At 41.8% G+C, this 12653-nt stretch overlaps 1 protein-coding gene across 2 annotated transcripts in view; it reads right to left on the reverse strand.

Moving 5' to 3' along the window:
* The window catches only part of PCGF5 (polycomb group ring finger 5), a 121691-nt gene extending 118565 nt beyond the window's left edge, over positions 1-3126 (reverse strand). For both annotated transcript variants that reach the window (XM_045291360.1, XM_004701079.2), the window contains exon 1: positions 3067-3126. The gene's annotated coding sequence lies outside the window, so the exon portion shown is untranslated. The remainder of the gene's footprint in view (positions 1-3066) is intronic.
* Positions 3127-12653: the final 9527 nt, after the last annotated feature.

The raw sequence follows: 12653 nt of genomic DNA on the forward strand, positions 1-12653 counted from the left end.
GCGAGGAGGAGATGAGCCAGTCAGGGTGCAGTATAGCACCAATGAAACATACAACTTTCCTCTAGTTCTTTAATGCTTCCCCACCACCACTATCATGATCCCAGTTCTACCTTACAAAGCCAGTTAGACCAAAGAATGTACACTGGTACAGATAATAGCTGGAAATGCAGGGAATCCAGGACAGATAAACCGCTCAGGACCAATAATAAGAATAGCAATACCAGGAGGGTAAGGGTAAGGTGGGGTGGAAAGGGTGAACCCATTACAGTGTCCAACCTCCTCCTAGGGGGATGGACAACAGAAAAGTGGGTGAAGGGAAACAGCGGTCAGTGTAAGACATGAAAAAATAATAATTTATAAATTATGAAGGGTTCATGAGGGAGGGAGGGGGGAAATGAGGAGCTGATACCAAGGGTTCAAGTAGAAAGAAGATATTTTGAGAATGATAATGGCAAAAAATGTACAAATGTGCTTGACACAATGGATGGATGGATGATGATAAGAGTTATAGGAGCCCCCAATAAAATGATTAAAAAACAACAAAAAAAAGAATCCTTCAGTACTGTAACTCAAGACTTCCATTTGTCCTTCGGTTCTTATAACTTGAAAAATACCAAGCATGCTCTTCCCTTTAGGTTTTCTAATGCCATGTCTTTGTACATTTCATTATAATTGTCCTTTTGAGCCACCCTTTGAAACCATCTGTTTAGCTCTTTTACTTAATCACTTTGCCCCTTCACTCTAGCCATTGTACATTCAAGAGCAAGTTTCAGAGTCTCTTCTGGCATCCATTTTGGTCTTTTCTTCCAAATCTTTTGGCTTTCTTCATGTCACCCACGACTCATCCGGTCTCTAGTCATTGGTGTTCAATTTATCAAACCTGTTCCTGAGATGGTCCCTAAATCCAGATGGGATACACTCAACATCTACTGCGACTCTCGTGGGCTATTTTAATTGTCTTCAACTTGATATGAGCACTTGATGATACGTTCCATAATAAACCCCTGGCCCTGTTATGCCTTATGATTTAGGCCTTCCCCACCAACTCTTCCCACAGATGAAAACAATCCTGTGCATTCCATCCAGGGAGGTCTACTTGTTAGTCATAATTTATGTTGTTGAACAAAAAAGGCCTCTTCAATGAAAAGAAGTCACTGCACTTGCAAAATCCGATCATGTCATACCTGGTGTATGTATATGTTTTTAATCACCAAGGCTATATTTCCATTAACTGATCCTTCTTTGCTTCCAAGTTTGTCATCCCTATAATGGGTAACTATCAATGCATTTTGACAGCATGTTTGATCAATTTCAACCTGCAGAAATCATCACGATTTCTTTATCTTTGGCATTGGTGAATGATAGATAAGTTAGAATACCAGTCTTATTAACTGATCTTCCTTGTAGGCATATGGCTGTTGTTGGTAAGGGTACATAAGATTGCAAAATGAGAGTAGTACTATTTTCATTAAATATCATGCTGAATTATATTTATTTTCTGAATGACTCCTGTTCCAACAAGTGTAGGTTCTCATAACTTAACAGAGAAATATCTTGTTTATTATCCAGCCTACTACTATGTGGCAGGCATTGTGTCCTCAGTTGAGGACTAAAAGACTAGATCCCTGAGTTCACATGCTCCTTAACCAATTCAATCATAATCACGGAGAATAGGGCAGAGATACTCATACTGAGGGTTTTTTTTAAGTCTTAGATGGTTCTAATGTGCAAACAGGCTTGAGAACCATGAGTCAGAACTTTGCATCCATAAGTGCAGTCTAAAGACAAGCAGAATCTCTTGGTAGCTTGTTAGAAATTCAGAATCTCTGGCCTCACTTGAGCCAGATGAATTAGAATATGTATTCTAATGCATTTTAATCAGCAGTAACCTGTGAGAAGCCTTGGCCTAGAAGCATCTTGAACCAAGTCTTGTTGTTGGGTGCTGTTGACTCAGTTGACTCACAGTGCCTCTATGTAAACGGAACACAGCACAGCTTGTCCCTAGACATCCTCTGAATCGTTATGTTTGAGCCCTTCATTACAGCCACTGTGTCAGTACACCTTGTTCAGGGCCGTCCTCTTTATCACTGACCCTCCACTTTATCAAGCACAATGTCCTTCTCCAGCAATTGGTCCCTCCTGAAAACTCATCCAAAGTTGGTGAGACTAAGCCTTACCATCCTTGCTTCGAAGGAACATTCTGGTTATTCTTCAAAAACAGGTTTATGTGTTCTTCTGGCAGTCTGTGGCATATGTAATATTCTTCACCAACACTATAATTCAAATGCAATATTTCTTGTCCAGGTTTTCTTATCCATTGTCTACATTTCACATGCTATACCTATGAGGTGACTGAAAATACCATGGTTGGGGTCAGGCACACCTTAGTCCTCAACCTGTCATCTCTGTTCTTTAATAGTTTAAAGAGATCTTTTGCAACAGATTCTAAATATGATTTGTTGATGAAATAAGAATCCTTCCTCAACTCATACTTGGCCCAGCTGTGTGTGAGTGAGTGTGTGTGTAAATGAATCTACAGAAACCACATAGGACAGCTCCTTAGTATTCAACAGATAGCTAGAGGTGAGTCCTACCGTTTTATGGAGCAGGACACCGGCTTGATGTGAAGCAGCTGAGAGTAGATCACTTGTACACTTAATTCATGAGAGTGGCTGAATCCAATGAGGGAATCAAAGTGGGAAAGGCACAAAATAAATTTTAATGTTATGTGTGGCACAGTGGTCATGCGTTGGGCTGTGCTCCTCAAGGCCTGCAGTTTAAAACCACCAGTGGCTCTGTGAGAGAAAGGCAGGGCTCCTACTCCCAGGAAGAGTGAGTTTCGGAAACTCTCAGAGGCCATTTTACCCTGTCCTATAGGCTTGCTCTGAGGGAGCACCGACTCCATGGCAGTGAGATTGGTTTGGAGTTGTGTGACCATTACTGATATTGTTAAAGGGCTGAAGTTAGTAAGACTAAGGACAAAACAAGTTTTTCCTTAAGTCTAAAATATTAATCTCAGCCATACAACAAAAATTCATTTTTTTAGGTATACAAAGTACTTCTAACCTCAGGTCCAGTGCAACAGGATCTCAGGTCTTGGGATTTGACACAGCTGATATATTCCTTTGGAGTCCTTGGAAGAAAAGGAAAGTTAAGTGTTCCACTACTAACCAAAAGTTTGGTGATTCAAATCTTCCCCATCTTTCTAGTAGCACACAGTGCTACTTTTGGCTCCATGGAAGCTATTTGTGAACACACATACACATACACACACATAAAACCAAACCAAACTCATTGCCCTCGAGGGAATGCTGACTCACAGGAACCCTATTGGACAGGGTAGAGTTAACTGCCTCTGTCAGTTTCTAAGACTGGAACTCTTTTTTTTTTTTTTAATCATTTTATTGGGGGCTCGTACAGCTCTTATCACATGCCATACATACATACATTGTGTCGAGCACATTTGTACATATGTTTCCAATATCATTTTCAAAACATTTTCTTTCTACTTGAACCCTTGGTATCAGCTCATCCCCCCCGCCCACATCCCACCCTCCCTCATGAACTCTTGATAATTTATACATTTTTTTCATGTCTTACACCGACTGCTGTTTCCCTTCACCCATTTTTCTGTTGTCCATCCCCCTAGGAGGAGGTTGCACACTGTGATCGGTTCCCACCCCCTGCCGCACACATACTTTACCCCTACCCTCCTAGTATTGCTACTCTTACTATTGGTCCTGAGGGGTTTATCTGTCTGGATTCCCTATGTTTCCATCTCTTATCTGTACCAGTATACATCCTCTGGTCTAACCAGATTTGTAAGGTAGAATTGGGATCATGATAGTGGTAGGGAGGAAGCATTAAAGAACTAGAGAAAAGGTGTATGTTTCATCTGTGCTATACTGTACGCTGACCGGCTTGTCTCTTCCCTGAGACCCTTCTGTAAGAGGATGTCTAACTGTCAGATGGGCTTTGGGTCTCCACTCTGTCCTCTCCCCATTCACATCAATATGACTTTTTGTTCTGGGTCTTTGATGCCTGATACCTGATCCCATCGACACCGCATGATCATACAGGCTAGGGTGCTTCTTCCATGTGGGCTTTCCTGCTTCTCAGCTAGATGGCCACTTGTTTATCTTCAAGCCTTTAAGACCCCAGACACTATATCTTTTGATAGCTGAGCACCATTAACTTTCTTCAACATATTTGCTTAGACTGGAACTCTTTACAAAAGTAGAAAGCCCCATCTTTTTCCAAGGAGAGGCTGGAAGTTTCAAACTGCTGACCTTGCAGATTTCAGCCCTATATGCAATTACTACACCACCAGGCCTCCTGCAATATATACACACATACAGATTTATATATACATACAGATGTGTGTGTGCATGCGCATGTAGTCCTGCTGGTGCTGTGGGTTAAGCATTGAGCTGCTAACTGCAAGGGCAATAATTCAGACCCACCAGCCACTGCACAAGAAAAGATGATGTTGTCTGCTCCTATAAAGATTTACGGGGTCACTGTGAGTTGGATTTGACTCAATGACAGTGGATTTGGTTTGAATTTGATGTAATATTTATGTGCACATTAACATATACATCCCAAGATTTGAAGCCCTGTTGCACTGGCCTTATATCCTGCTTACTAATCACCTTTATAAGTCTCTCTTCACTGAACACTGGTGAGCTGTAAAAACTGTTCATGATCCTATATGCAAACTGGAACTGCTCCTATTGGTGAACATCTGGTAGAGCACAGGTGGGAGGATCCAGGGCAAAACTCAGAGGAGATCAAAGAACTTGAGGGTAATTTGGTGGTGTAGCCGATTCAGTCTTTACAGGCAACAATGAAGGTAAAGAATGACAAAATGCTATTATGTTCAATTTTTCTTAAGCTCTAAAATTAGTCCATGGGAAATTCATGATGCGGCAATTAATTTAAGTTGTTTCTGTAATACAGAAGGAAACAAATACTGACTCTCTTTGCAGCCATTCTCATTATTCATGGATCGTCAAAATGACCCCCGTGTCTCCCCTTTTCTTTTCTCCTACTCTTCTGATTCAAAATAGAGTGTACTAGTTCAGATCTGAGCGAGGAGAGCTGAGTTGAGGTAGAAGTAATGAAGGAGGATAAAAGAGGAAGCATATCAGAGACATTTAGGAAGCAGAAACAAAAGTGTTTTCCCTACTTGATTAGATCTGTACACTAAAACTGCCAGGAGAGGCTTTGAAGGTTCTGATTCTCTGGAGCCCACCCAGGCTGTTGCTTTTAGGTACCATCAAGTTGGTTCTGACTCATAGCAACCCTGTACACAACAGAATGAAACACTTGCGGGTCCTGGGCCATCCTGACAGTTGCTGTTATGTTTGCGCTCACTCTCGCAGCTCCTGTGTCAATCCACCTTGTCAAGGGCCTTCCTCCTTGTCACTGCCTTTCTACCAAGCACCGTCTCCTTGTCCAGAGATTGGTCTCTCCTAATACTATGTCCAAAGTACATGAGGCCAAGTCTCACCATTCTTGCTTTTAAGGAGCATTCTAGCTGTACTTCTTCCAAGACAGATTTGTTTGTTCTTTTGGCAGTCCATGGTAAGTTTAATATTCTTTGCCAGCACCATAATTCAAATGCATCCATTTTTCTTTGACCTTTCTTATGCAATGTCCAACTTTCACATGCACATCAGGTGACTGAAAATAGCATGAATGGGTAAGGCTGGTCCTTAAGGTAACTTCCTTGCTTTTCAATACTTTGAAAAGATCTTGAGAAGCCATGGTGACAAAGTGGTTAGGATGGGGTGTCAACTGCAAAGTCAGTAGTTCGAAATCACCAGCAGGAGAAAGATGAGGTTTTCTGCTCCCATAGTTACTGTCTCACACGTTCACAGGGAGAGTTCTACCCTGTTCCACAGGGTCGCTATGAGTTGGCATTGACTCCTGTGGCAATGGGTTTTTTATTTGTTGGTTTGTTTAATGAGGTCTTTTGCAGCAGATTGACCAATGCAATACTTCCATTGATCTCTTGACTGCTGCTTCCATGAGCATTGATTGTGGACCCAAAAAAGAGAAAATCCTTGACAACTTCATTCTTTTCCCGTTTATCATGATGTTACCTATCGGTTCAGTTGGGAGGATTTTTGTTTTCTTTAAATTGAGTTGTAAATAAGAATAAGGATTGGGTATTTGAATTTTTAAATAACTCCCCCAAATTATTCTGAGATGGTAATAACTGGAAACACTGTTTCAGGGAAGGATTATATCTTGAAATGAACAATGTTTGTTCCTTAACTTTTTATATATAGTCATGTGCTGTATTATGTCTGAGAAATATCTGGCTGCATATTGTATACCCATGATGCCATACGATTACTATAGAGTTCAGAAATTCTGGTCAGTGAACTGGATGTAGTGAACACAACTACTTCCAGCACACAACACATGTATCTCATGTCTTGTGAATACAAAGTAATTGTGCTGCCAGGCTCATAAGGGTACAGTGCATATATATCTGCCTTGATAGTCTTAATAAGCACCTATATCACTGGATTATGTACTGTACTATACTTTCTCTTGAAAAAAGCTTACTGTATTACAATGTACATATAACAGACTTCTACCTGTAGGCAGCAGCCATCCAAGCTTACGTATGGTGGACCTCCTGGGTTTCTAGTGTTTAATTTTCCTTTGAAAATATTAATATGAAATCAATCTTGGCTCCCAAATTCAGCAAAACCAGTGCTAGTTAAAGCAGCAGCAACAGGTACAGGAGAACTATAGAAATTATACCAAAGATTATTAAATAACACAAAGATAGAAAATCAGTGAAAGCTACTGCTTGGGATTTAGGCATGTAGCACCTGACAATCACGATAAGCCTGAAAACATCTTTGTACTGTTAAAGTGACAGGCTAATGAAAATGAGAGAGGGATTTATATCAGATATGGAGAAATCACTAATCATGTGGACTGAGGACCAAGCACAAAAGCAAGTCCCTCTTAGCACAGACTGTGACTACTAAAGCATACAGCTTATTTAAGATGCTAAAACAAAACAAAGAACCAGACTAAGATACAAGGGGGTACTCCTCCATCACCCCCCCCCAAAAAAAAACCTAGACAAGTACACATAGTATGCATTTTTCCTGTGGGCAAGCATCGAGCAACTCGCTCTGTTACTGTACCCAAACGCATCATCTGGGAAGGTTCTCTCTGGACACAGTGAATTTCTTTTTGAGCAAAAGCAGTTTTGCTCAAACCTCACTTTTTGTGATGGCCAATTTAAGGGTCACTGCAAAACTGGCCGATTTAAGGGTTTCTGAGAAGTTTGTACCTGTTTCTGGCTGACCAGGAAAAAGAGAGGCTAGTGGAGACGTGCGGTGCTTTGAAAAAACAGCTCCAAAGTGACCCAGACTTTTTCCCAAGGTCATCACTAGTGATGAGACATGGTGCTATTCTTATGACCTTGAACACAAACATCAATCAAGCCAGTGGAAGACACCATCATCACCTCGCCTGAGAAAAGCTCATCAAGTGATGTGAGGCGGATAGTGAATTTGGAGTTCCTTCCACCAGGCAGACTGTTAATCAAGCATTCAATTTAGAGGTTCTGAAAAGATCACATAATAGTGTGCAACTAAAAAAGGCCTGATTTATAACTGATGTGGAACTGGTTTTGCTACCATGACAATGCACCTGCTCATGTAGCCATCTCAGTGAGCCACTTTTTGGCAAAAAACAGCATGCCTATCTTGCCCCAGGCACCTTACTCATCTGACCTCACTCTGTGCAACTTTTACTTGTTTCCATGAATGAAGGACATAAGGGACAGCAATTTGACAACGCAGAAGAGGTGAAGAAAAAAACGAGGTAGGTGTGGCTGTCAGCCATCCAAATGGATGAGTTTGAAAAATGTTTCCAAGAATGGAATCACAGATTTGACAGATGCATTAAGTGTAATGGAGAGCGCTTTGAAGGTGATAAGGCTCTTTTCTAAAATAATTTAAATACATAGCTTTGGGAGAAACAAATTCCAGTTTTGGGGGGGTACTCCCTCATATGTAGTTCACCGAATATCCAAATCACATAAGGTCTTAGGTGCTGTGGTTAAGCACTTAGTTGCTAACTGCAAGGTTGGCAACTCAAACCTATCAGTAGCTCCTCAGGAGAGAGATGAGCAAGTCTCTTCTGTAAAGACGTTCAGACTCAGAACCTCTGGGAGCAGCTCTACTCTATCCTGGAGGCTCGTCCTGGAATTGGCCCCAGGGCAATGTCCCCTTTTATCTTTTTTCCATGTATGTTAACAATGCATGACTATATGTAGTTTTTGAACTATCATTCTCCAATCTACTTATCATTCTCCAATCTACTTATTATCATTTTTTTCTTACTTATTTTTTATTAAAGTAACGCACTCAAATTGCTTAAAAGTTCTAATAGCACTGCCATGCTTGAAATGAAAACAGCAGTACCTCGTCTCACCTCTCCATTCACCCTCCAACCTACTTCCCAGAGACAAAAACGGCTTTTATAGTTTTTGTTTGTTAGTTTTACAAATAGTTTTACTGGCATATACTTCACATGTCATAGAATTCAATAGTTCAATCATATTAAGATTTCTGCAATCATCACCTCAAGCAATTTCAGAATATTTTCTTCTCATATTCATTATTATTATCACCTCATTCCTCCCCACCACCATTTTCTCCTGCCATGCCCCTAAGCAATTGTCAATCCAGTTATTGTCTCTATAAATGCCTGTATTCTGGATTTCATATACAGAACACCATAGAAAACATAGACATGAAACAAGCAAATAAAGAACAGTGACTACACAAAACATGGAAAAACCTCAATCAGAGAGTATTTTAGCTTCTTCTTCTGATATATGCCATATTTTCAATCCCACTGAGAGACAGAAGATGGAGAGGCAGGCCGAGTGAGGGAAAAGTGGCCTGCAGGCTAGACGCAATGGGAGCAAACAGGATGTCTGGAGGGATGATTTCAGAGGCTTAAGACAATTTAAATCTTAAGCCTGCAAGCATCTGACTCCTTTTCTGGAGTCAACAAACCCAATACTCTTTTTGCTGACACCATTGCATGCTTACTTCCCTGTCCATGGAACCTGTGCAAGACCCAGCCACGGTGAGAACTCAACCAGGTTTATGACTGGACCTGAGAAATAGGACCAGATCCGGGATTGGTCCATTCATAACCCGAATACACAGAAAGACCAGTGTCCTACACCTGATAAAAGTCCCTAGAAAGAGTTCATTCATTGGCAACTGACTCTAGTCCCCCACCTGCTGCGTCAGGTGCTTTTCTATCCTTTCCAAATAAACTTTCTGTCTGCTTGCTCTCTTGTGGTTCATGAGTCCATCGTTGAGTCTTGAGACCAAGAGCCCTTGGACACATCAGAGCAGCTGTGACAGCTTCATATTCATGAGAAGGTTGGACAGTGAGTAAGGAAGATTGCAGAGTAACTGATGCTCTTGAATGATGGTATTGGCAAAGAATAGTATCGTGAACTGCCAGAAGGACAAATTTTGTTTTAGAAGAAGTACAGCCAGAATGCTCCTTAGCTGCAAGGATAGTAAGACTCTGTCTCACTTATTTGGGGCATGTTATCAGGAGAGACTAGTCCCTGAGAAAGGACCTTATGCTAAGTAAAGTAGAGGGTCAGCAAAAAAGGGAGACTCTCACCCAGACGGCTTAACACCGTGGCAGCAACCACTTTGAGAACTGTGCAGGACTGGGCAATGTTTCCCCTCTGTTCTACACAGGGTTGCTATGAGTTGCAGCCTTACCGAGAGCAGTGCCCTTCCTAGGCACAGATAAGGGTGCTTCAAAAAAGGGACTGAACATTTCCCATGAACTTTCTGAAGGCCCCACCTTTATGAATGTACCTTGATTTTAGTATTTTAGTAATTAATATAGTTACGGCTATCTCATTTTATATTGGACGTATCCTTTCTGTTCTCCTAACATAGTTGTGCCAATATTTTGCCCCTTTTTCTGCAGTTGGATATGGTACAAGCCAAAGCACAACTCACTGCATTAATTAATTGAATTAATTCTGACTCATCGTGACCCTGCACAGGAAAGGGCAGGACTGCCTCTCTGGGCTTCTGAGACTGGAAATCTCTCCGGGATTAGTAAACCTCATCTTTCTCCTGAGGAGCAATGGATGGTTTCCAACTACTGATCCTGCAGCTAGCAGCCAAATCTGTAACCCACTATGCCATGAGGGCTCCTGGATATGGCCAGGGGCTATTGTTTAGTCTGTATATTCTAGTAAACGGTACCAATTGTAACTGCAATGCTTTGACAACAGGTCCAGCTGTTGCTCAAACTCCTCTCTGTTGCTCTCCTGGAACATTGCCTATAGTTGCGCCATAACCCAGCAAACAAAGGGTTAAAATGTGCCCCTGCCGGGAGCTTCCAGGGTTTTCTCTTACTCTGTAGCAGACTTAAGCTCTGTTTAGTCAGAGGCTGAAATATCAGTTGTTAAAATATTTTAAATACCATACTTAGGTGTGACTATGTGAGCAAATTCTTTGAATATGAGTAAATGTGAGGTAGACTTTGAAACTCTGCTTCTCCATGCGTTGTCCCCTTCTTGTGAGACATGTAGGCTGTAAACATCTTGCGACCAGGTTGTGACTCAGTAGATAAGGGCACTACCTAAGAGGATGGCAGAGGACAAGAAGACAATACAAAAGGCATCCAGAACCTGCATGACTTCCAGGAGCAGAGGCAACATTGATCTGAAGCACTCACTTTGAACTCTATGTCATGTGTGATGAAAAGAAATTCATTCTGTTCTTTAAGTCACAGTACCATGGAGTCTCTATTATAGTAGTTAAACTATTAACTAGTAGACAAATAAGTTACATTATGAACTATGGAGATTATCATCTTTGGAGCTAATTTTGCTCTTGTATTTCTTTCTTTTTAAACTTTTTCATCTTTCCAGCATTTATAATTGCCTTGTTTTTCACTTGTTAGGTTTCTTGAATCAACAATTTATCCCAAATTTTAAAAACTGTGGTACATACATACAATGGAGTGTTACACATCCCTAAAACACAGTGATGAACTCATGAAGCACATCGCCGCATGGGAAGAACTGGAGGAAGTCATGCTAAGTGAAGTAAGCCAAGCACAAAAGGACAAATACAATATGAGTCCCCCTTAAGGTAAGCTTAAAAAAAAAATCCAAAGGGGGCATAAGGAAGAAGCTACTGTATACACACATCCCTGGGGTGAGGCCCAGGTAATATGGCAGGGGCCAGACTAAACTCAGGGATATATATGGTAGACCACTAAAAAGGAGAGGGGGAAAATAGACATGGGTAGCCAGGGGAACAGGACACTTACCCACCCAAGGGGAGGGTGTTGTTTATAACAGGGAAAGAGGGACCAAACTTCAACCAGTGCTTCAAGATGTGAGGATTGAGGGGCCAGCTCCATTAACAGCTAAGTGGACAGCACACACACACACACAACCCCAGAGGACAGCACTGAAGCTACAGTTCAAGGAGAGGGACTTGTCTGATCAGAGCACACAGGAGCCAACAAGCGGGGAGGGGAAAAAAGAGTGAAGCACATCTTGGCCCACTAAGCCCTGAGGACAATATTTCTGCTCAGAGCAGCCAATGCACAGAGAGGATCATAGGGCCAGCCTCACTACGAGACACGGCATTCCTCGCAGACCCATGGCATCATGGGGGACAACACTGGTGACACATGGTGGGAATTGTGCCTGCCCTGACCACCACACTGGTCAGACACTGGGTGCGTCCAACAGAGCAGCAAGGGGCGCAGAGCAATGAAATCCCCTGGGGATACCAAAACCAGACCGTGGCGCCCCATCGGACTCAACTGGAAAACACTCATAGGGGACAACAAACAGACTTTGAACTATTTATAGGGTTTTTTGTTTGTGTGTTGGTTGGTTGGTTTTTGTTGTTGTAGCTATTGTTTTATTTTCTATTGTTGCTTCGTTGTGCTTGGTCATGTGTCAGTGCATATTGTTGTTGCTGCACGTCTACCTGGAAGGGATAGGCAGGATGGACAAGCCGGAAGAGAGAACAACCTGATGACAGTTCCGGGGGGACATGGGAGAGGGGTAGGCGGGGGAAAGGAAGTGGGTGTTGACAAAGCCAGGGACAAGGGAACAACAAGTGACCAACAATTGATTTCAAGGAGGGTGTAGGAGGTCTGGCAGGGCTGGATCAAGGGCAATGTAGTCGAGAGAAATTCCTGAAACTCAAACGAAGGCTGGACATGATAGTGCGACAAGAGGAAAGTAAAAAGAAATAGAGGAAAGAACTAGGAGGCAAAGGGCATTTATAGAGATCTAACTACAAGCATATAAATATATAAATATATTTATATATGACAAGGGGGAAATAGATCTATGTAGATATATTTATAGGTTTAGTATTGAGGAAACAAATGGACAGTGGGCTCCTACTCAAGTACTCCATCAATGTAAGAACACTTTGTTTTAATAATTCGGCATGCTGAGATGCTCACCTTCCCAACACAATCGCTGAAGACAAAGCGGGTGCATAAGCAAATGTGATGAAGAAAGCTGACGGTGCCTGGCTATCAAAAGATATAGCATCTGGGGCCTTAAAGGCTTGAAGATAAACAAG

This window comes from Echinops telfairi, unplaced genomic scaffold (assembly GCF_000313985.2).
Source record: "Echinops telfairi isolate 266 unplaced genomic scaffold, ASM31398v2 ScPeMD7_70;HRSCAF=299, whole genome shotgun sequence".
Classification (NCBI taxonomy): Eukaryota; Metazoa; Chordata; class Mammalia; order Afrosoricida; family Tenrecidae; genus Echinops; species Echinops telfairi.